Here is a 23,269-nt window from a genome sequence, read left to right as displayed (position 1 = left end):
GCCTCGTTAGCGCAGTAGGTAGCGCGTCAGTCTCATAATCTGAAGGTCGTGAGTTCGATCCTCACACGGGGCAATAGTTTTTTGGGTTTTTTTTTTTGTTTTGTTTTTAATACTTTTTAATTTTTATTTCAAGATTTACAGGAATAAAACTCATTAAATTTGGACAGGCTAACATGTGACAAATAGGCATTTATGGTTCCCGTAACAACAAGCAACAATTTACTTTTATGTTATTGAATAGTAGATCAATATGTTCACAATCTAGTAAATAGAAATAGTATGGAAAGATTGCAACTTACCACTCCTGTTGGTCTTATGCAATTTTCTTTGGGTGCATGGCCAAATAGCTCCGGACTCCTGAAGCTTGCTTCGGTACAAGAGGAAAGTTGGTCCGCACTCCTTTATGTTTTATAAAACTTCTTCTTTATTTCATTCTTTAAAATAAATGATTACAAGTACAAAAAAGTGCCAGTGAACAAACTCCCCAAAAGTGTCTAATAAATAATCATGGCTGACGCGTTTCTGGGCGCTCTAGCCCCTTAGTCGTAGCCCTAATGCAATGTATGTGCGGCCAGACTTAAATATCCTTCACTATTTCCTTCTGTTTCTGTATAATGAACTTATTAAACTTCACCTGTTAGAACTGTTTAGCTGTCGTCTTCCCCTTTTGTTTCCCTAGTAAGGTCACACTTCACTTTATTAACCTCTATTGCATGCGTTCAACTTGTTTTCATAACCACTGCTTTGTTATAGATAGTTCCCCCATACTCACTACAAAGCTCCATTTAACATAATGAAATGTACATAATACTTTAACACCTTGCCACCTCAGTTCTAATGCAACAGGCTTATGCAAATTGCCATTATCTTTTCCCTGGCTGCCACCCAGGGTGTCATTCACATAAGAAACTTTCCCTGATGCGTTCATTGCATACCCTAGTGCAGGGGTCGGCAACCCCTGGCACTTGGCACGCGAGGCATATTTTGCTGGCACGGCAGCCAGCCTGAGACTTCACACTAAATTTAGAGGGAGAGCGTCCCTTCAGTGCTCTGGTAGAGCTGCGGTGTAGGACACGCCCCCTTCTCTCCCTGCCACCAATCAGAGGTGAGCCTCTCACTGCACAGGATAAGGGCTCCCTGGACCTGCTGTTACATGTGAGGAGGAGAGGAAGCAAAGTGAAAGCAAACACAACACCAGGTACGTGTGTTACTAACTATTCTCATTAATGTCAGGCATTTGGGGTTATTACTTTAGTTTTAGTAACTCCATGTGCCTCACATTAATAGCAGTTAACCCCATCATGCCCCTCACATTAACCCCTGTGTGGCTCACATAAGGGTTACTGAGGTGTGAGACATATGGGGGTACTAATAAAGGACCTATATAATGATGTTCACTTATTATCTCCATATGTCTCACATATCAGTATCCCTTATGTAAAGCACACAGGGATTAATGTGAGGGACATGATGGGGTTAACTACTATTAATATGAGGCACATTGAGTTGTAACCTGCAATGCACATGACCAGACTCTTTATCTACAACTGTGGATAAAAGTACAGACCTATATATTTCAATTGACCCGTATATACAGCCATTCTTTTTGTGGCTGTGTATCTGGGCCAAATTGAAGAACTGAGAACTATTGAGCAGGTCCTATATGTGTCCTATACATCCCCTATATGTGTCCCATACATCCCCTATATCTGTCTTATACGTCCCCTATATCTGTCCTATACATACCGTATATCAGTCCTATACGTCCCCTATATCTGTCCTATACATACCCTATATCAGTCCTATACGTCCCCTATATCTGTCCTATACATACCCTATATCTGTCCTATACATACCGTATATCAGTCCTATACGTCCCCTATATCTGTCCTATACATACCCTATATCTGTCCTATACATACCGTATATCAGTCCTATACGTCCCCTATATCTGTCCTATACATACCCTATATCTGTCTGCATTTGCAGCCCTGTCAATTCATTTTTAATGTATAGGTCAGTGAAACCACATCCGTGCCATTTGTATGCAGGAGGCGTAAGGCTGAGGCCCCACGTTGCAGAAACGCAGCGTTTTTGTTGCAGATTTTCATGCGGTTTATTTCAACCAAAGCTAAAAATGGCTACAGAAGGAATGGGAAATATATAGGAAGCTTCTTATACATCTCCCTTCTGCTCAATCCACTCCTGGTTTAGGCTCAGAAAAACACAGCAAAATATGTAACAAAAAAAGCTGTGTTCCAACAACGTGGGGGCCTTAGGCTAAAACCCCACGTTGCAGAAACAGCTTTTTTTCGTTGCAGATTTTGCTGGGTTTTTTTTTTGAGCCGAAGCCAGGAGTAGATTGAGCAGGAGGGAGACATATAAGAAGCTTCCTATATATTTCCCATTCTTTTTCTAGCCATTCTTGGCTTTGACGGAAAGAAAAACGCAGCCAAATCTGCAATAAAAAAGCTGCATTTTTGTAATGTGGGGCCTCAGCCTTTGTGTGATTCTATTGGGTGGTGACACTGTAACTAGATGCAATTATAGCCAAATCCAGTTCCTGGGCACCAGTGCGGCCACTTTGTTGTAAGTGTGACACCGATTAATTTCTGGCTGGGGTTTTGCTGTTACTGCACTGCCAGGAACTAAAAGTGACAAATTAATCTGCGTTTCACTTAGGGAGCGTTCACACTACCGTTGGTGTCTGACAGCTAGTGTCCACTGCTAATGTCTGTTCAAAATCTTGTGTGGACATTAGCAGCGGACACTAGCTGTGTCTGTGACATTTTGCATTGATTTAAATGGACATCGGGTGTGTTCATTTACTGTTCGTGGGTGTCCTTAAGTGTCCGTTCCCAAAGATGTCCGACTTTTCAAACGGACAGAAAAACCTACATATCGGGTTTTGCTGTCCGCTTGAAAAGTCGGACATCTTTGTGAACGGACAGTTAAGGACAGGCACGGACAGTAAAAGAACGCACCTGGTGTCCGTTTAAATCAATGCAAAATGTCACAGACACAGCTAGTGTCCGATACTAATATCCACACAAGATTCTGAACCGACATTAGCAGCGGACACTAGCTGTTGGACACAGACGGTAGTGTGAACGCTCCCTTACAGAAAACTGAAGTTACTAACGGCCAAGGACTGGATGGAGCATACAGGTACATTGTGTGTCAGAGCTTTACAGGTGTTACCTCACTCTGCTCCCAGTCACATACATTACCACTAATTGTGGGTTACGCGTGTACTTACATTGCTTCTAATGGAAAAGAACATGTGTATCCAGGCAAATAGTGGTAAGTGCATGTGGCTGGGAGCGGAGTATGACAGCACCCCTATGTTGCGGTTTGTGCTATATGACTTTAGTGTAGGTGTCGTCAGCTTTACAATTATTGCCCGGCACTCCGAGGACCTCATCTTTGATTTTTTAATTTAAATCGGCACACCGAACAGAAAAGGTTGCCTACCCCTGCCCTAGTGTATGTTCACAATCTGCAAAAGTTGATTGTAACTTCATAAACTGCACGTTAAACATTATATGTATATTGGTTTATAATATGTCATGGATATTTCAGAACTGCACTGCCCCCTGGTTTTTTTCACACAAGTTTCTGTAGTGTAGTGGTTATCACGTTCGCCTCACACGCGAAAGGTCCCCGGTTCGAAACCGGGCAGAAACAATTTTTTTCTTTGTTATGTTTCATCCACATAATAACTTTAAATAGTAACTACACCTTTGACAATACGTATATCTCTAAAAATATGCAATTGCCCAGGTATACCTTATGGGGTGAGATATGAAAGTACCAGTGCCCCCTGATCCAGCTGCCAGAAGCTGTATACAGCCAGAAGCACCTCTGCCCAGGGTGTTCAAGTAAGTGGAACTGCAATTCCCCAATGCAACTGATGAAGAGCCATAAACAATTCTTCGTCCAGGTTCTGAGATGATGTGGAACATGTGCACAATGGCAAGAAAAGATTAAATGGGTGAAAATCCATATAAATAATTAATATCTTGCAATTTTAGGTTAATTTCTGTGCAAATTTACAAGTATAAATAAATAAATGCCCCCTTTACTGCTTAAAGGGGCTCTATCAGCAAAATTATGCTGATAGAGCCCCACGTATGCATGTATAGCCTTTTTAACACAGTATAAAACATCACATAATTGGTAGCATGTTATCCATAACAAATTGTACAATAAAAGTAAACCATTAGTCAACCCACACGGTGAATGTCGGGGAAAAAAAACGTGAAAAACCGCTAGAAGTAGCATTTTTTTTGCCATTGCACCTCACAAAATGTGGAATAACACGTGAATAAAAAGTCATATATAGCCCAAAATAGTACAAATATTAATTCTACAAAATTAATAACACATAAAAAAGCTATATAAATAGGTATTGTGGTAATCATACCGACCCATATAGGAAACATATCATTTACGTTGTATTTCAAAGGGAAAAAACATTTCAAATGTTAAAAAGCATTGCCAGAATTTGAATCTTTTTAATCCACCAAGAAAGCGTTAATAAGTTATTTACATCCCAAAATGGTGTCACTATAAAATCCATATCATCCCACAAAAAGCAAGTACTTATTTGGTTACATCACTAGAAAAATTTAGAAAAAAATATGTCTAGTACAATATGACGACAAAAAAGTCTTATCTTTAGGATCTTTGAATCTTGAAAGGTTGTCTCTTCTACAATTGTCAGGTTTGAGACCCCAAATTCCAGCAACATGCAGATGGTTTAGTTGCGCCACACTTATCTTATCTTATCTTATCTTATCTTATGGTAGAGTTGGAAGGGACCTCAAGGGCCATCGGGTCCAACCCCCTGCGAGTGCAGGTTTTCCTAAATCATCCCAGCTATATGTTTATCCAGATTCCGCTTGAAGATTTCCATTGATGGAGCGCTCACCACCTCCCGTGGCAGCCTATTCCACTCTCTCACTCCCCTCACTGTCAGAAAGTTTTTCCTAATGTCTAATCTGTATCTCTTTCCCTTTAGTTTCATCCCATTGCTTCTTGTACTTCCTTGTGCTAATGAGAATAGGGTAGATCCCTCTGCACTGTGACTACCTTTCAGATATTTGTAGACTGCTATTAAATCTCCCCTGAGCCTTCTCTTCTGCAAACTAAACAATCCCAGTTCTTTTAGCCGCTCCTCATAGGACATGGTTTGCAGACCTTCCACCATTTTGGTTGCTCTTCTCTGGACTTGCTCCAATATATCGATGTCTTTCTTGAATTGAGGCGCCCAGAACTGTACACAGTATTCCAGGTGTGGTCTGACCAGGGAAGAGTACAGCGGAATAATGACCTCTCTTGATCTAGATTCAATGCTTGTCTTAATACATCCCAGAATTTTATTAGCCTTTTTTGCAGCAGCACCGCACTGTTGGCTCATGTTGAATTTGTGATCTACTATTATGCCCAAGTCCTTTTCCCCTATGCTATCACTTAGTTCTATTCCTCCCATACTATATATGTTTTTTACATTTCTGTTACCCAGATGTAGAACTTTGCATTTGTCCCTGTTAAATACCATTTTGTTCGCCTCAGCCCATTGTTCCAGTGTGTCTAAGTTCTTTTGAATACACTCTCTCTCCTCTCTAGTGTTGGCTATTCCTCCTATCTTCGTATCATCTGCAAATTTTATGAGTTCCCCAATAATTCCATCGTCCAGATCATTTATAAAGATATTAAAAAGTACTGGGCCCAGAACAGAGCCCTGCGGCACCCCGCTTTTGACTTTCTTCCAGTTCGATGTGTAGCCATTTAGTATTACTCGTTGTGCCCGATCATTAAGCCAGTTGTGAATCCACCTAACTGATTTTTTGTCAAAGCCATACTTAATCATTTTTTCAATAAGAAGGTTATGTGATACTTTATCAAATGCCTTACTGAAGTCAAGATATACTATGTCCACGGCATTCCCTTGGTCCAACCATTCAGTGATTTTGTTGTACAAGGAAATCAGGTTAGTCTGACAAGATTTATTGGTCATAAAGCCGTGCTGGCTCTGGTTAATTAATGCCTTCCCATCCAGGTACCGAAGTAAATGTTCCTTGACAATTTGCTCAAAGATTTTTCCTGCTATCGAGGTCAGACTTACCGGCCTGTAATTTCCTGGATCGTCCCTTTTCCCCTTTTTGTAGATGGGGACAACATTTGCCCTTTTCCAATCTAAAGGGACCACTCCCGTTTCCCATGACTTACCGAAGATTATAGCAAGGAGTTCTGTAATTTCCTCTGCTATCTCTTTCAGGACTCTAGGGTGTAAATCATCTGGTCCTGGGGACTTGGTTTCCTGTAACTTGGCTAAGTGCTCTCTTACCAGACCTTTGCTTATAGTCAGCTTGGAGTCCTCCTTCCCCTCATCTCCATCACCATTAATGTCGATATTTCCATTAGTTTCTTGGGAGAAGACGGATACAAAATATGAATTTAGTAGCTCCACCTGCTGTTCCACCATGTTAACTGTTTCTCCTTTGTCATTCTTCAGGACTCCAATGGTCTCCTTCACTTTTCTTTTGCTTTTAACATATCCCCAAAATCCTTTTACCTTACTCTTTGCCTCTTTTGCAAGCTTCAATTCGTGTTCAGCCTTAGCTCCTTTAATGCTTGTCTTGCAGAGTCTGCAGACTGCTGTGTACTCTTCCTTAGGTATAGTTCCCATCTTCCACTTTTTGTATGTTTGCTTTTTCCTTTTTAGCAGGTTATGTAATTTTTTGGTCATCCATCCTGATATTTTTAGGTGCTTCCCATTTTTCTTCCTTCTAGGTATTGTTAGTTCCTGTGCTTTAATGATTTCCCTTCGGAAGATTTCCCACCCTTCATGTGCATTTTTGTGCTTAAGAATTTTGCACCATGGAATTCTGCTAACTCTTGCCTTCAGGCTCTTGAAGTCTGCCCTGCTAAAGTCGAGCCTTGAAGTCTGTGTCTTCTCAGGTCTTCTTCTTCTTGCAACCCCAAACTCAAGTATAGCATGATCGCTGAATCCCAGTGTCCCTGCTACCCGTAGTCCCTCAACCATGTGCTCTTTGTTGGTTAGGATTAGGTCCAAAATGGATGTTCCTCTCGTGTTTTCTTCTACTAGCTGGGCAATGAAGTTGTCTGCTAGAGAGGATAAAAATTTGATGGAGCCTTTACTCTTGGCTGTGTGGGTTTCCCAATGAATGTCAGGGTAATTGAAGTCTCCCATGATCACTATTTCATGTTTCTTTGAGAGCGTGGTCATTTGCTGACTTGGTAACTGTCTTCCTTTCTGTCTCCTTCGCCATGGATCAGGATTGTATGACTCAAGCTTTTGTCGGGGTCTCTCATTTTGGTATGGATTAAGATTGTATTTGGTTGTTTAGCTTTATATTTGATTCTCTTATGTACACATTCATATAGTATGGAACTTGCTAAGGGACCTTCAAGGGGTTTCCTGAGTTCTAACATTGATAGCCATCAATATTGGATTTGTGGACGTCTGCCACCTGGGACCTCCTCAGGTCATTGGTACTGAGACAGCGCGGCTATTGGTATCATTTACCTTGAAACTATGGGGCAGCTTGGGGTAGTTTGTTATATCAAGTGAGCAGCATGGCTCCTGGTCTGTAAATATTAGGGTAGGGTTACTGTTTTTTTGTAAATTTTGCTGCTTTTTTTGAGCCAAAGCCTAGAACATCTTTAGAAGGAATGGGAAATATTAACGGAACCCTTAGGCTGGTCTTACACGACCGTAATTTGAGACCGTAAATGGTCCGCAATTGAGGGTTTTCAATTGCGGACACATTATACTCAATGCGGCCTCTTACACCAACGGATATTTTATCCGTGGTTCGCCGGCCGCAACCGAGATCCGCACTTTTTAGAACATGTCTGTAATGGCCGCAATTCACGGCACTACACGGACTGGCCATAGAGTTCTGAGTGTGGCAGTTTATGGGCATCTGCGGAGTGTATGTTGATGATCAGCAACTAGTGTTGCTAATCAGCATTACGGTCGTGTAAGACCAGCCTTATATTCCTCTCTTCAGCTAAATTCACTCCTGGCTTTGGCTCAGAAAAGTGAGCAAAATCTGAAACAGAAAAAGCAGCTTTTCTGCAATTTGTGGCCTCAGCCGTAGGGTATGTTTTTATAATATGATGGCTTTTACCTCACACCTGTTAGAGTTAAGTCCTCCATGTTTGTATTTTGGCAGCCATCTTGTATTCTTTCACATATAAACTGTATAAGTATGTATTTTTCTGCTTAAGTCAAGGAGGCCCCTTGTTAGACTTTAAGGAATGTGATAATGAACGTTAATGCAGAGGTTGCTAATCCTTATCTCTCAAGGGCCTCATTTTGAGAAGATGAAGCTGACTTTGTATATCTCTTATCTCCTTTACATGATGTATGGACACATAACCAACAAAAGTATTAATCTTATGGTATCTGGGCACTCTGTCATATTTTATGGTATATGAAGGTCACTTAGAGTGTGTATAGGCACAGAGTCTATGGAACGTTTCATCTTATTTCTTTTGCCATGATATATACATATAGACATAGTCTGGGATGTTAGCTCACACATAAGTATTTTGAATCCTTCTTTGTTTCATGGGAAAGTCCATCCCAGTGTGGAAAGCTATAATGAGATGCAGATTATAATGAGCCTCAGCCAATAGCCATGTGCCAGGCTTGTCTTATATCTCTATAACCAATCATGTTGTACTGATTAGCATAGCCAAGCCAGCTCTTTGTCTGTAATGTATTTAAACTACCTTTTTCTTACAATAAAATTAGAACTCTTTTGATACACCACCATCTTGTGTCTTAATCAGTTCTCCAGGCCTAAAAGAAAGATGGCTGCAGTCCATCTAGGCCTGTTAATCAATTATCTAATTAGGACCTCTACAACATACGGAGGGATCCATATGTCCCTATCACACCCAAAGGTCTCTAGATGAAATGCAGTCATAAAAATTTGGTGTCTAATCCTCGGCTTCCCGGGGGAGGTCAGGGCTCTGACGGATGCCCTCTTTATACAGGGAGTTCCCTTGGACCTATTATTATTGTTTATTTATAGAGCACCATTAATTCCATGGTGCTTTACATTTGAAGGTTTACATACGGTACACAATATATACAAAACAAATACACTACTGTGTATAGTGACCAATGACACAGTGGGATAGAGGGCCTACTAGAGTATCTACTGAACCTCACTCCCAGACAACTTTGTACAGCAGCAAAGACACTTATTGCCAAAAATTGGAGAAAAGTGCTCCCCCTAGGCCCTGAGCTTCTCGCTAGAATGGAAGATGTCCGCAGTCTTGAATTCCTAACTGCTAGTCTTAACAACACTGTAGAGGCATTTCTAGTCCATCTGGACCCCCTGAGACACATATTGTATTTTGGAAGGCTTCTGTCTATGGATCCCCCCACCCCTTTGACCCTACCCTTCTCGTTCTTCCCCTTGTTCCGTGTGTCCCCTTACTTATTGATATTATTTGCTGAATATGCCTTATTGTTCTCCTTATTCCTCAGAGATGTGATGGTTCCTCGCTTTACCTGTTATATTTGTTTTTAATTCCCTTTATGTAAAATTTCTTAAATAAAAATTGCAGCTAAAAAAACAAAAAAGAAATTGTGCACCGCTCTAATGAAAGAGTAAAGTGACATATAGTGACACCTTCCCTGGTGGTCTAGTGGTTAGGATTCGGCGCTCTCACCGCCGCGGCCCGGGTTCGATTCCCGGTCAGGGAATTTCAATTTTCTCAAAAAATTTTTATAGCAACATATTCGTTCATAAACTTTGTAGGCAGTGGCGTAACTAGGAATGGTGGGGCCCCGTGGCGAACCTTTGACATGGGCCCCCCCCCCATCCCAACTGACCCCGAAGACCTCGACCGACCCCCTCCTCCGCACTCTGTTATGTCCCTTACTGGCCCCTGCACACAGTATTATGTCCCTTACTGGCCCCTGCATACAGTATTATCCCCCATAGTGACCCCTGCACACAGTATTAACCCCAATAGTGTCCCCTGCACACAGTATTAACCCCAATAGTGGCCCCTGCACACAGTATTATGCCCCATAGTGGCCCCTGCACACAGTATTATGTCCCTTACTGGCCCCTGCACACAGTATTATGTCCCTTACTGGCCCCTGCACACAGTATTATCCCCCATAGTGACCCCTGCACACAGTATTAACCCCAATAGTGTCCCCTGCACACAGTATTAACCCCAATAGTGGCCCCTGCACACAGTATTAACACCAATAGTGGCCCCTGCACACAGTATTAACCCCAATAGTGGCTCTTTTCAGACCCCAGAGTATAATAATCGGAGACCCGGGGAATAAAAACATTAACCCGGCTCCTGTGCTGTGCTGTCCTCCTGTGCTGACCGCCGCTCGCGTCCTTCGTTAATGACGTCGGACGTCACATGACCCGGGAAGCAGGCCGGGTTCATGTGACATCAGAGACGTCAGACAAAGTAGGACGGAGGCCTGGCAGGATCGCGGAGAGGTAAGTAACAGTTTTTTATGTTTCTTACCTCTCCCGATCCGCCGGTCATTATACTCGGGGGTCTGCAAAGACCCCCGAGTATAATGATAGCCCTTGTGGGGCCCGCGGTGTCACTTACCGATCCCGGACCAGCCAGGATCGGCAAGTGAATAGGGCCCGTAACAGCCTATGTAAAAAAAAAAACGCAGCGGTAGCAGCTGTCACCGGGCCCCCTAATGGCCCGGGCCCTGTGGCAGCCGCCTCCGCTGCCTCTACGGTAGTTACGCCCCTGTTTGTAGGTATAGAGTATAAAAAATGGAGGCTCACGGGAGGTGTCAATTATAAAATATTTATATTAACATTCCCTTTCCTCTCCTGGGCCTCCTCAAGGTGTACCATACTTTCCTACAGACACATGTGCCCGGGTTGCCTCTGAGGCCTGTGATTGGTATAACAAAGTCACTTTTCACTTTGACATAACTTCAACTGTGTTTACCTTAGAGAGCTAGAAATTGGATGATACATTCCTAGGAGCCCTGAAAGTGTTGTAAACTTTGTTTTAAAGGGATCCTATGACTCAGACATGATTTTTTTCTAAGTACCACGTCGGAATAGCCTTAAGAAAGGCTATTCATCTCCTAACTTTCGTTGCCTTCTCCGGGCCGCCGTTCGCCTACAATCCCGGTTTTTCTTGGTATGAAAATTAGCTCTCCTGCAGCACTGGGGGCGGGCCCCAGCACTCAAACAGCACTGGGAGCGTCCCCAATGCCGCAAGAGAACTCTCTCCAGCGCCGCCTCCATCTTCGTCAGCAGCGTCCTCTTCAGCGTCTTCTTCGGGCGGTGGCTTGTAACTTTTAGGCCTTGGGCCTTGGGCAGAGCAGACTGTGCATGCCCACAGGCCACGGGAAAGTGGCCGCTTACAATACTGTGCAAGCGGCCATTTTCCTGTGGCCTATGGGCATGCGCAGTCTGCTGTGCCCAAGGCCCGAGGCCTAGGAGTTACAATCCACCGCCGGAAGAAGACGCTGAAGAGGACGCTGCTGGCGAGTTCTCTTGCAGCATTGGGGATACCCCCAGTGCTGTTTGAGCGCTGGGTCCCTCCCCCAGTGCTGCGAGAGAGCTAATTTGCATACTGACAAGAACCGGGACTGTAGGCGAACAGCGACGGGTAGGAGACGAATAGTCTTTCTTAAGGCTATTCCGACATGGTACTTAGAAAAAAATCATGTCTGAGTGATAGGATCCCTTTAAGGTGTGGTTCATACCAAACTTGCTCAACTCAAAACTAATCTGGGACCCGAGCCACTCAAACCCCAAACAAACCCTAAGAGGTTTGCGCATCTCTAGCCGGCAACAAACTGGTTTGAGGATTAATCGGTTTATACGGTGTCAGTGACATAGTCTGGTTGAGATGCTAGATTTTGTCTTGGGCTCCCTAAGGGCTCGTTCACATCTGCACCCGGTCTCTGTTCATACAGGTTTCTGTTTCCTGCACAAAACAGAGCAGGAGAAGGAAAGCTGCAGGATTCTTTCAAACCCATTCATTTTATGCTCTCCGCCGCGAAACCGTTTTTTTTATACTGGACACAGAGTCGGACATGCAGTACTCTGTGTCCGGTTTTAAAAAAAAACGGTTTCGCGGCGAAGAGCATAAAACGCTCACCGGCGCTCACGGCCGGACCCGGTCTGACAGGTTTCTGTCTTATGCATGCAGAAGACAGAAACCTGAAAACGGAGTTCGGGCGCTAGTGTGAACCCAGTGTAAGATGTATATTTGGTTCTACATGTGAATAAACTTAGTGGTTTGCACCATTACCTTTCTGCCAACACGTGTCTTTATTGTTTCATTACTGGTGTCTATGCCACTGAAAGAAAAAAAAAATGCAACAGTGGCTTGAATTTTATAGGTTCATTTCTCTTGAGATTAGCTCTCTATTTTTCAGTCTGCAATATGCACCACGTGAAGATATGTTGAAATGAACGAACCAATGGGTCTGATTTTACCTATAGCAGTGGTTCTTAACTAGAGATGAGCGAACACTGTTCGGATCAGCCGATCCGAACAGCACGCACCCATAGAAATGAATGGAAGCACCTGTGACGCCGGCCGGCCGGCCGCCGGCAAAGTCAGCGTCACAGGTGCTTCCATTCATTTCTATGGGTGCGTGCTGTTCGTTCATCTCTATTCTTAACCAGGGTTCGATCGAACCCTAGGCCATATGCACGGTTCATTTTGTGTACCAGTAAAATAGCATATACCTATGTTTTGAATTTGGAAAAAAAAATCATATTTGATTTATCACTAAAGAAGGGTTCGGTGAATGTGCTTATGAAACTGGTGGGTTCGGTACCTCAAACAAGGTGTTAAGAACCACTGACCTATAGGGATGAGCTAATCGGTTTGGAACAAACTGGTTTAGGACAAAACTTTCCAAAAAAATTTGCATGAAATGAACACTAACTTTTTCACTAGGTATTGGAGAAATCAGTTAAAGTGGTAATCACTACCGTCATTAAAGAGTAAACGCATATTCACAAATACCTTCCCTGGTGGTCTAGTGGTTAGGATTCGGCGCTCTCACCGCCGCGGCCCGGGTTCGATTCCCGGTCAGGGAATTACATTTTTCTCAAAATATTTTTATAGCAACATATTTGTTCATAAGCTTTGAAGGTATAGAGTATAATAAATGGAGGCTCAGGGGGAGGTGACAATTATCAAACATTTATATTCATATTCCCTTTCCTCTCCTGGGCCTCCTCAAGGTGTGCAGTACTTTCCTGGAGACACGTGTGCCCGGGTCACCGCTGAAGCCTGTGATTGGTATAATAAAATCACTCTTTACTTTGACATAACTTCAACTGTGTTTACATTAGAGAGCTAGGAAATGGATGATAGGTTCCTAGGAGCCCTGACAGTGTTCTACACTATGTTTTATAGATAGGTTCCTAGGAGCCCTGACAGTATTCTACACTATGTTTTATAAATAGGTTCCTAGGAGCCCTGACAGTATTCTACACTATGTTTTATAGATAGGTTCCTAGGAGCCCTGACAGTGTTCTACACTATGTTTTATAGATAGGTTCCTAGGAGCCTTGACAGTATTCTACACTATGTTTTATAAATAGGTTCCTAGGATCCCTGACAGTATTCTACACTATGTTTTATAGAGAGGTTCCTAGGAGCCCTGACAGTATTCTACACTATGTTTTATAGATAGGTTCCTAGGAGCCCTGACAGTGTTCTACACTATGTTTTATAGATAGGTTCCTAGGAGCCTTGACAGTATTCTACACTATGTTTTATAGATAGGTTCCTAGGAGCCTTGACAGTATTCTACACTATGTTTTATAGATAGGTTCCTAGGAGCCCTGACAGTGTTCTACACTATGTTTTATAGATAGGTTCCTAGGAGCCCTGACAGTGTTCTACACTATGTTTTATAGATAGGTTCCTAGGAGCCTTGACAGTATTCTACACTAGGTTTTATAGATAGGTTCCTAGGAGCCCTGACAGTGTTCTACACTATGTTTTATAGATAGGTTCCTAGGAGCCCTGACAGTGTTCTACACTATGTTTTATAGATAGGTTCCTAGGAGCCCTGACAGTATTCTACACTATGTTTTATAGATAGGTTCCTAGGAGCCCTGACAGTGTTCTACACTATGTTTTATAGATAGGTTCCTAGGAGCCCTGACAGTGATCTACACTATGTTTTATAGATAGGTTCCTAGGAGTCCTGACAGTGTTCTACACTATGTTTTATAGATAGGTTCCTAGGAGCCCTGACAGTGTTCTACACTATGTTTTATAGATAGGTTCCTAGGAGCCCTGACAGTGATCTACACTATGTTTTATAGATAGGTTCCTAGGAGCCCTGACAGTGATCTACACTATGTTTTATAGATAGGTTCCTAGGAGTCCTGACAGTGTTCTACACTATGTTTTATAGATAGGTTCCTAGGAGTCCTGACAGTGTTCTACACTATGTTTTATAGATAGGTTCCTAGGAGACCTGACAGTATTCTACACTATGTTTTATAGATAGGTTCCTAGGAGTCCTGACAGTGTTCTACACTATGTTTTATAGATAGGTTCCTAGGAGCCCTGACAGTATTCTACACTATGTTTTATAGATAGGTTCTTAGGAGCCCTGACAGTGTTCTACACTATGTTTTATAGATAGGTTCCTAGGAGTCCTGACAGTGTTATACACTATGTTTTATAGATAGGTTCCTAGGAGCCCTGACAGTGTTCTACACTATGTTTTATAGATAGGTTCCTAGGAGCCTTGACAGTATTCTACACTATGTTTTATAGATAGGTTCCTAGGAGCCTTGACAGTATTCTACACTATGTTTTATAGATAGGTTCCTAGGAGCCCTGACAGTGTTCTACACTATGTTTTATAGATAGGTTCCTAGGAGCCCTGACAGTGTTCTACACTATGTTTTATAGATAGGTTCCTAGGAGCCTTGACAGTATTCTACACTAGGTTTTATAGATAGGTTCCTAGGAGCCCTGACAGTGTTCTACACTATGTTTTATAGATAGGTTCCTAGGAGCCCTGACAGTGTTCTACACTATGTTTTATAGATAGGTTCCTAGGAGCCCTGACAGTATTCTACACTATGTTTTATAGATAGGTTCCTAGGAGCCCTGACAGTGTTCTACACTATGTTTTATAGATAGGTTCCTAGGAGCCCTGACAGTGATCTACACTATGTTTTATAGATAGGTTCCTAGGAGTCCTGACAGTGTTCTACACTATGTTTTATAGATAGGTTCCTAGGAGCCCTGACAGTGTTCTACACTATGTTTTATAGATAGGTTCCTAGGAGCCCTGACAGTGATCTACACTATGTTTTATAGATAGGTTCCTAGGAGCCCTGACAGTGATCTACACTATGTTTTATAGATAGGTTCCTAGGAGTCCTGACAGTGTTCTACACTATGTTTTATAGATAGGTTCCTAGGAGTCCTGACAGTGTTCTACACTATGTTTTATAGATAGGTTCCTAGGAGACCTGACAGTATTCTACACTATGTTTTATAGATAGGTTCCTAGGAGTCCTGACAGTGTTCTACACTATGTTTTATAGATAGGTTCCTAGGAGCCCTGACAGTATTCTACACTATGTTTTATAGATAGGTTCTTAGGAGCCCTGACAGTGTTCTACACTATGTTTTATAGATAGGTTCCTAGGAGTCCTGACAGTGTTATACACTATGTTTTATAGATAGGTTCCTAGGAGCCCTGACAGTGTCATACACTATGTTTTATAGATAGTATCCTAGGAGCCCTGACAGTGTTCTACACTATGTTTTATAGATAGGTTCCTAGGAGCCCTGACAGTGTTCTACACTATGTTTTATAGATAGGTTCCTAGGAGCACTGACAGTGTTCTAAACTATGTTTTAGCCGTTTTAAGGTCTGGCTCATACCAAACTTGCTCAACACGAAACTAATCTGAGACTTGAGCCACTCAAACCCGAAAAAAAAACCTGAGAGGTTTGCACATCTCTAGCCGATTTGAGGATTAAGCCGTTTATATGGTGTCAGTGACATAGTCTGTTTGAGATGCTAGAATTTGACTTGAGCTCCCTAAGATGTATATTTGGTTCTACATATGAATATTCTTAGTGGTTTGCACCATTACCTTTCTGCCAACAGTTGTCCCGATTGTTTCATTACTGGTGTCTATACTACTGGAAAAAATATAATGCAACAGGGGCTTGAATTTTATAGGTTCATTTCCCTTGAGATTAGCTCTCTATTTTTCAGTCTGTAATATGCGCCACATGAAGACATCTTGAAATGGAGAAACCAATTGGTCTGATATTACCTATAGAGATGCGCAATTTGGTTTAGAACAAACTGGTTTAGGGCCAAACTTTCCCAAAAAATTTGTATTACATGAACACTAACTTTTTCACTAGAATTTAGAGAAATTAGTTAAAGTGGTAATCACTACTGTCATTTAAAGGGTTGTCCCATCACAAGGATCCTATCTATACTGCTAGTTTATGTGGATTTAAGACTTTTCCTAAATGCATTGCTTTATCAAAACTGCTTTGTTTGGCAACTCTATCTTAATTTATTCACTTCATTGTTTACACTCGTTTCTATGGACCTTGGGATTATCTGCTCAAATATCTAGTGATGTAGCTGCCTGCTCTCAAGGGGAAAAGGAGGGGCTGGGAGCAGCTGGGAGCTGTTTGAGAAGCTCCACTACTTAAATGACACAGATAGGGGAGGTGAGAGCTCTGGGATTTCTGAGCTCTTATCAGTGGGTTTAATTGGATTTGGCTGATAAGGGCTGAGATAGGGAGTCCATTATGTAATGCAGACTGAAGCTAGGTTCACACCTGCGTTCTACTCTCCGTTCTGTGCTTTCCGTCTTCTGCATGCCAGAAGACGGAAAGCACAGACCGTGAGCGGCGGTGAGCGTTTTATGCTCTCTGCCACGAAACCGGATTTTTAAATCCGGACACAGAGTACTGCATGTCCGACTCTGTGTCCGGATTAAAAAAAACGGTTTCGCGGCGGAAAGCGCAAAACGCTCACCGCCGCACAGCTTTCTCACCCATTGAGATGAATGGGTGAGAGAATCCTGCAGGTTTCCGTCTCCTGCTCTGTTATATACAGGAAACAGAAACCTGCAGAACGGAGACCTGGGCGCAGATGTGAACGAGCCCTGACTCAAATCCAGCTCTGCTACATCAGCTTCACACTGTGGTAATTCATTTACAACCAATCCCGTGCAAGTGAAACCCTGCCCACCTATGTGCCGAGAAAAGCAGGAAGTGAAGAGAGCACAACAGCCTGCGGGTTAGTGAACAAGCGTCATGGGAATAGCCCTTTAAAGAGTAAACACACACTGACAAATACCTTCCCTGGTGGTCTAGTGGTTAGGATTCGGCGCTCTCACCGCCGCGGCCCGGGTTCGATTCCCGGTCAGGGAATTACTCTTTTCTCAAAATTTATTTATAGCAACATAGTTGTTCATAAACTTTGTAGGTATAGAGTATAATAAATGGAGGCTCAGGGGAGGTGACAAAAATTATATAACATTTATATTCACATTACCTTTCCTCTCCTGGGCCTCCTCAAGGTGTACGGTACTTTCCTACAGACACATGTGCCCGGGTCACCTCTGAGGCCTGTGATTGGTATAATCACCTCAGGTTCCGGTCCAAAATCCGGGTAGCTGCGACTGGATGCCAATACAGTGCACCGACATCCAGTCGCGTACTCTGCTCCGGATTAGGCCCAAATGAATGGGCCTAGCCGGGAGGGAGTGTCTTCAGGCAGAAGTCGCGAGGCAAATCCACATGAAAGAATGAGCATCTAGGTTCCTAGGAGCCCTGACAGTGTTCTACACTATGTTTTATAGATAGGTTCCTAGGAGCGCTGACAGTATTCTACACTATGTTTTATCGAGAGTTTCCTTGGAGCCCTGACAGTGTTCTACATTATGTTTTATAGATAGGTTCCACTTCCAAGGAACAAATGGCTCCGGGAAAAAAAGAACTGACAGGCTCCCATTGATTTCAATGGGAGCTGTCTTTTTGGTCAGGATTTTGAGGCAGATACAGCCAATAAAAATTGCAGCTAAAAAAATAAATTGTCCACCACTGTAATGAAGGAGTTAAGTAACACATAAACACCTTCCCTGGTGGTCTAGTGGTTAGGATTCGGCGCTCTCACCGCCGCGGCCCGGGTTCGATTCCCGGTCAGGGAATTACACTTTTATGAAAATTTTTTATAGCAACATAGTTGTTCATAAACTTTGTAGGTATAGAGTATAAGAAATGGAGGCTCACGGGAGGTCACAATTATAAAATATTTATATTCACATTACCTTTCCTCTCCTGGGCCTCCTCAAGGTGTACGGTACTTTCCTACAGACACGTGCCCAGGTCGCCTCTGAGGCCTGTGATTGGTATAACAGAGTCACTTTTCACTTTGACATAACTTCAACTGTGTTTACCTTAGAGAGTTAGAAATTGGATTATATGTTCCTAGGAGCCCTAATAATAATAATAATACATTTTATTTATATAGCGCCAACATATTCCGCAGCGCTGTACAATTTATAGGGTTCAGATACAGACATACATAACAAAGAACGTCATTTCACACAATGGGACTGAGGGCCCTGCTCAAAAGAGCTTACAATCTATGAGGTAGAGAAGGTGACACAAGAGGTAGCAGGGGCGGCATTGCTTATACAGTGTTCAGACAATTTTGTGCATTAGGAATTGTGATAGGCTTGTCTGATAAGATGTGTCTTTAGTTTGCGTTTGAAACTGTAGAAGTTGGGAGTTAATCTGATTGTCGGGGGTAGAGCATTCCAGAGAAGTGGTGCAGCTCGGGAGAAGTCTTGTATACGAGCATGGGAGGTTCTGATAATAGAGGATGTAAGTGTTAGGTCATTGAGTGAGCGGAGAGCACGGGTTGGGCGGTAGACAGAGATGAGGGAGGAAATGTAGGGAGGTGCGGCATTATGGAGAGCCTTGTGGATGAGAGTAATAACTTTATATTTTATTCTATAATGAATAGGCAGCCAATGTAGCGACTGGCACAGACCGGAGGCATCGCTGTAGCGTCTAGCCTGATAGATGAGCCTGGCCGCTGCATTCAGAATAGATTGTAGAGGAGAGAGTTTAGTGAGGGGAAGACCGATTAGTAAGGAATTACAGTAGTCAAGGCGAGAATGAATCAGAGAGACAATAAGTGTCTTTAGTGTATCTCTGGTAAGGAAAGGGCGTATTCTAAGCGTGTTCTATACTATGTTTTATACTTAGGTTCCTAGGAGCCCTGACAGTGTTCTACACTATGTTTTATAGATAGGTTCCTAGGAGCCCTGAAAGTGTTCTAAACTCTGTTTTAAAGGGATCCTATCACTCAGACATGATTTTTTTCTAAGTACCACAACGGAATAGCCTTAAAAAAGACTATTCTTCTACCTTTCATCGTCTTCTCCGGGTCGCCGTTCGCCTACAATCCCGGTTTTTCTCGGTATGCAAATTAGCTCTCTCGCAGCACTGGGGGTGGGCCCCAGCGCTCAAACAGCACTGGGGGCATCCCCAATGCTGCGAGAGAACTCTCTCCAGCACCACCTCCATATTCGTCAGCAGTGTCCTCTTCAGGCGATGGCTTGTAACTTCTAGGCCTCAGGCCTTGGGCAGAGCAGTCTGTGCATGCCCACAGGCCACAGGAAAGTGGCCGCTTACAATACAGTAAGTACATTAAAGAGTAAACACACATTAACAAACACCTACCCTGGTGGTCTAGTGGTTAGGATTCGGCGCTCTCACCGCCGCGGCCTGGGTTTGATTCCCGGTCAGGGAATAACACTTTTCTAACTACCGTACTTCATATTAGTTCTGGATAGATTTTCTAGAGCTATATATTTTCGCCACATGGTCATGGGAAGCCAAATTATGTGACAATGATGCATTTTCTGTTTATAGAATCCTTCATCTGTACAGTTTTGTGAGTTTTTTAGTATACATGTATGTTTGCTAGAATTGTAAACTAGTAAATAAAATTATAGATATAGATTTTTTTCTTAGGCGAATATTACATTGCTGTCATTCAGGTCTATTCTGACCTTTCATAGACTCAGGTTGGGTTCATATCATCATTTTTTTTTGTTTGTTTGTTTTTTTTAACGGTACTACACAAGTAATAATAATAATAATAAAAAATTGTATTTATATAACGCCAACATATTCCGCAGCGCTGTACAATTTGTAGGGTTCAAATACAGACAGAAAGAGACATTACAAAGAAAGTCATTTCACACAATGGGACTGAGGGCCCTGCTCGCAAGAGCTTACAATCTATGAGGTAGAGGGGGTGACACAAGAGGTAGCAGGGGCGGCATTGCTTATACAGGGGTCAGACAATTTTGTAATAGAGGCGACTGTCATTACACAAACATAAAACTTTATGAGCCATCACCAATTATGATCTTTAACATGTGGATGGTGCTTGGACATATAAAGTTAGCCTGAAATGGCATCATATCATGTGGGGTAATGTGGGAGTGGGAACAGAGGAGGGTTAGATTTTGGGGATTCTAATTACAGTATGGAAGAATTTACATTAGGAATTGTGATGGGCCTGTCTGATAACATGTGTCTTTAGTTTGCTCTTGAAGCTGTAGAAATTGGGAGTTAATCTGATTGTCCGGGGTAGAGCATTCCAGAGAAGTGGTGCAGCTCGGGAGAAGTCTTGTATACGAGCGTGGGAGGTTCTGATAATAGAGGATGTAAGTGTTAGGTCATTGAGTGAACGGAGAGCATGGGTTGGGCGGTAGACAGAGATGAGGGAAGAAATGTAGGGAGGTGCAGCATTATGGAGAACCTTGTGGATGAGGGGGATAACTTTATATGTATGAACCTAGCATCAGAGCAACGGACTGAAAAGCCAACAGAATGTCTGATCTAGACATACCTGTAATTTGTGCAACGTATTTTGCCATATAAATCAATATACTTCAAAATCCGAATGTGTCACATTTGCAACAGATTTAATCTTTTGGCTGAGTTTATACACAGCATTAAAAATCCAGTGCTGAACCAGCCTGAATCTAATCATGCATGATGTATGGTGAAAATTGTATGTGATAGTCAAAGATTTTGCAGCCCATTCCACGCATTCAAACCGTTAAATAAAGTGTTCTTGCCTAAACCTTTCCTAGAAGGCCTTATTCACCCAGCATTGCCATTTTTCACGAATCCCCTAGGCCTAGAAGTTACAAGCCACCGCTGGAAGAAGAGGCTGAAGGTGATGCTGCTGACGAAGATGGAGGCGGTGATGGAGAGAGTTCTCTCGCAGCATTGGGGAACCTGCCCCCAGTGCTGCGAGAGAGCTAATTTGCATACCGACAAGAACCGGGATTGTAGGCAAACAGCGGCACGGAGAAGACGACGAAAGGTAGGAGAAGAATAGCCTTTCTTAAGGCTATTCTGACGTGGTAGCTAGAAAAAAATGTGTCTCAGTGATAGGATCCTTTTAACTACAGGGATTACAGCAGTTGTAGCCAGTTCCAATAGTCCAGGGGGATCACATATATACAACATATAACTATATGGCGTCACTAAAGAGAAATGTTAGTGTTGAGACCAGTAAAGGGCATTATACTGTGTAGGGACTTCTAAGGGCTCGTTCACATCTTTGCCTGGGATTCCGTTCTGCAGGTTTCCTGCACAAAACAGGGCAGGAGTCGGAAATCTGCAGGCATCTTTCAAACCCATTCAGTGAGCGTTTTATGCTCTCTGTAGCGAAACCGTTTTTTTTAACCGGACACAGAGTCGGACATGCAGTACTCTGTGTCCGGTTTAAAAAAAAAATGGTTTCACGGCGGAGAGCATAAAACGCTTACCGGCGCTCACGGCTGGACTCGGCATGACAGGTTTCCGTATTCTGCCTGCAGAAGACGGAAAACTGATAACGGAGACCTGAACGCTGGTGTGAACCCAGCGTAAGGGGGTCATTATACACTGGATGCTCTGAGAGGGCATTATAATCTGTGGGGTCCACTAAAGGAGCATTATATACTATGTGGGGCCAATAAAGGGGCTTATACTGTGTGGGTACCTATAAGGAAGCATTATATTTTGTTAAAGGGGCTCTATCAGCAAAATCATGCTGCTAGAGCCCCACATATGCGTGTATAGCCTTTAAAAAGGCTATTCAGGCATCGGTAATGTTATATTAAACTAACCCCCCCTCGTTTTAAAAAAATAACCTAAAAAAGAATGTGCTCTACTTACGGATCGTGCACGCTGGGTGGGCATTCTGGGTGTGTCTTCATCTTCTTCCCCGCCTCTTCTTCCTCCGATGTCCTCCGGTCCCGTCTTCTTCCAGCGCTCGCTCGCGGACACTGATATGAAAAAACGGTCTGTGCGCATGCGCAGTAGCATGCGGCTTCTACTACGGCTACTGCGCATGCGCCCCGGCTATCACTGGCCGTTCGCGAGCGCTGGAGGAGGACGGGACCGGTGGACATCTGAGGAAGAAGAGGCGGGGATGAAGATGAAGACACACCCTGAATGCCCGCCCAGGGTGCACGTTTGGTAAGTAGAGCACATTCTTTTTTAGGTTATTATTTTAAAACAGGGGGGTAGTGTAATATAACTTTTACGGTGCCTGAATAGCCTTTTTAAAGGCTATGCACGCATATGTGGGGCTCTAGCAGCATGATTTTGCTGATAGAGCCCCTTTAAGCATTTCCATGTATAATAAGGAGCGATTCAACATACATAGCATGCTACACTGTTTTGTCTAGACTTTCTGACCTGTAAGTAGGGGGTTAGCGCCTGTAAAAAGAGGGGTTTGGCCTAAACTTCTCTTTGAAAATGGAATATCTGACCACAGCAAACCACAACTTCTGAAAATGTGAAAAAAAAGGAATTCATTAAATGAAGTAAAATGTGTTTCTGCCCGGTTTCGAACCGGGGACCTTTCACGTGTTAGGCGAACGTGATAACCACTACACTACAGAAACTGTTACTGAGGTTCATTTGGCCATCTAAGTGTTAATATAATACTAGACAGATATGAACTCATCCAAGATTTATAGTTTTCATGCTATAATACTGTGGGGATAGGTAGGGGGATAATATTTTTAATATATTATTAATAATCTGTATACTCACTCCTTTACGCTGGGGATCCAGCAGACATTCTTCGCTTAGGTCCCTGGACTTTCTTGATCTTCTGCCCATATGTAAGCACATCATACAATTAGTAGCT

At 42.9% G+C, this 23,269-nt stretch overlaps 8 non-coding genes across 8 annotated transcripts; 7 read left to right on the top strand and 1 right to left on the bottom strand.

Annotated features, from left to right (window-relative positions):
* On the top strand, positions 1–73 carry TRNAM-CAU (transfer RNA methionine (anticodon CAU)). Its single transcript has one exon. It is a non-coding gene; the product is annotated as a tRNA-Met (tRNA).
* A 3,541-nt stretch (positions 74–3,614) lies between these two features.
* On the top strand, positions 3,615–3,687 carry TRNAV-CAC (transfer RNA valine (anticodon CAC)). The gene has a single exon. It is a non-coding gene; the product is annotated as a tRNA-Val (tRNA).
* A 5,995-nt stretch (positions 3,688–9,682) lies between these two features.
* TRNAE-CUC (transfer RNA glutamic acid (anticodon CUC)) lies at positions 9,683–9,754 on the top strand. The gene has a single exon. It is a non-coding gene; the product is annotated as a tRNA-Glu (tRNA).
* A 3,289-nt stretch (positions 9,755–13,043) lies between these two features.
* TRNAE-CUC (transfer RNA glutamic acid (anticodon CUC)) lies at positions 13,044–13,115 on the top strand. Its single transcript has one exon. It is a non-coding gene; the product is annotated as a tRNA-Glu (tRNA).
* A 4,276-nt stretch (positions 13,116–17,391) lies between these two features.
* Positions 17,392–17,463, top strand: TRNAE-CUC (transfer RNA glutamic acid (anticodon CUC)). Its single transcript has one exon. It is a non-coding gene; the product is annotated as a tRNA-Glu (tRNA).
* Positions 17,464–18,170: 707 nt separating this feature from the next.
* TRNAE-CUC (transfer RNA glutamic acid (anticodon CUC)) lies at positions 18,171–18,242 on the top strand. The gene has a single exon. It is a non-coding gene; the product is annotated as a tRNA-Glu (tRNA).
* Positions 18,243–19,783: 1,541 nt separating this feature from the next.
* Positions 19,784–19,855, top strand: TRNAE-CUC (transfer RNA glutamic acid (anticodon CUC)). Its single transcript has one exon. It is a non-coding gene; the product is annotated as a tRNA-Glu (tRNA).
* A 3,093-nt stretch (positions 19,856–22,948) lies between these two features.
* Positions 22,949–23,021, bottom strand: TRNAV-AAC (transfer RNA valine (anticodon AAC)). The gene has a single exon. It is a non-coding gene; the product is annotated as a tRNA-Val (tRNA).
* Between the last annotated feature and the right edge of the window lie 248 nt (positions 23,022–23,269).

This window comes from Leptodactylus fuscus, chromosome 5 (genome assembly GCF_031893055.1).
Source record: "Leptodactylus fuscus isolate aLepFus1 chromosome 5, aLepFus1.hap2, whole genome shotgun sequence".
NCBI classification, from domain to species: Eukaryota; Metazoa; Chordata; class Amphibia; order Anura; family Leptodactylidae; genus Leptodactylus; species Leptodactylus fuscus.
Note: the sequence above shows the minus strand (reverse complement) of the source record. Positions and strands in the feature narration are given on the sequence as shown.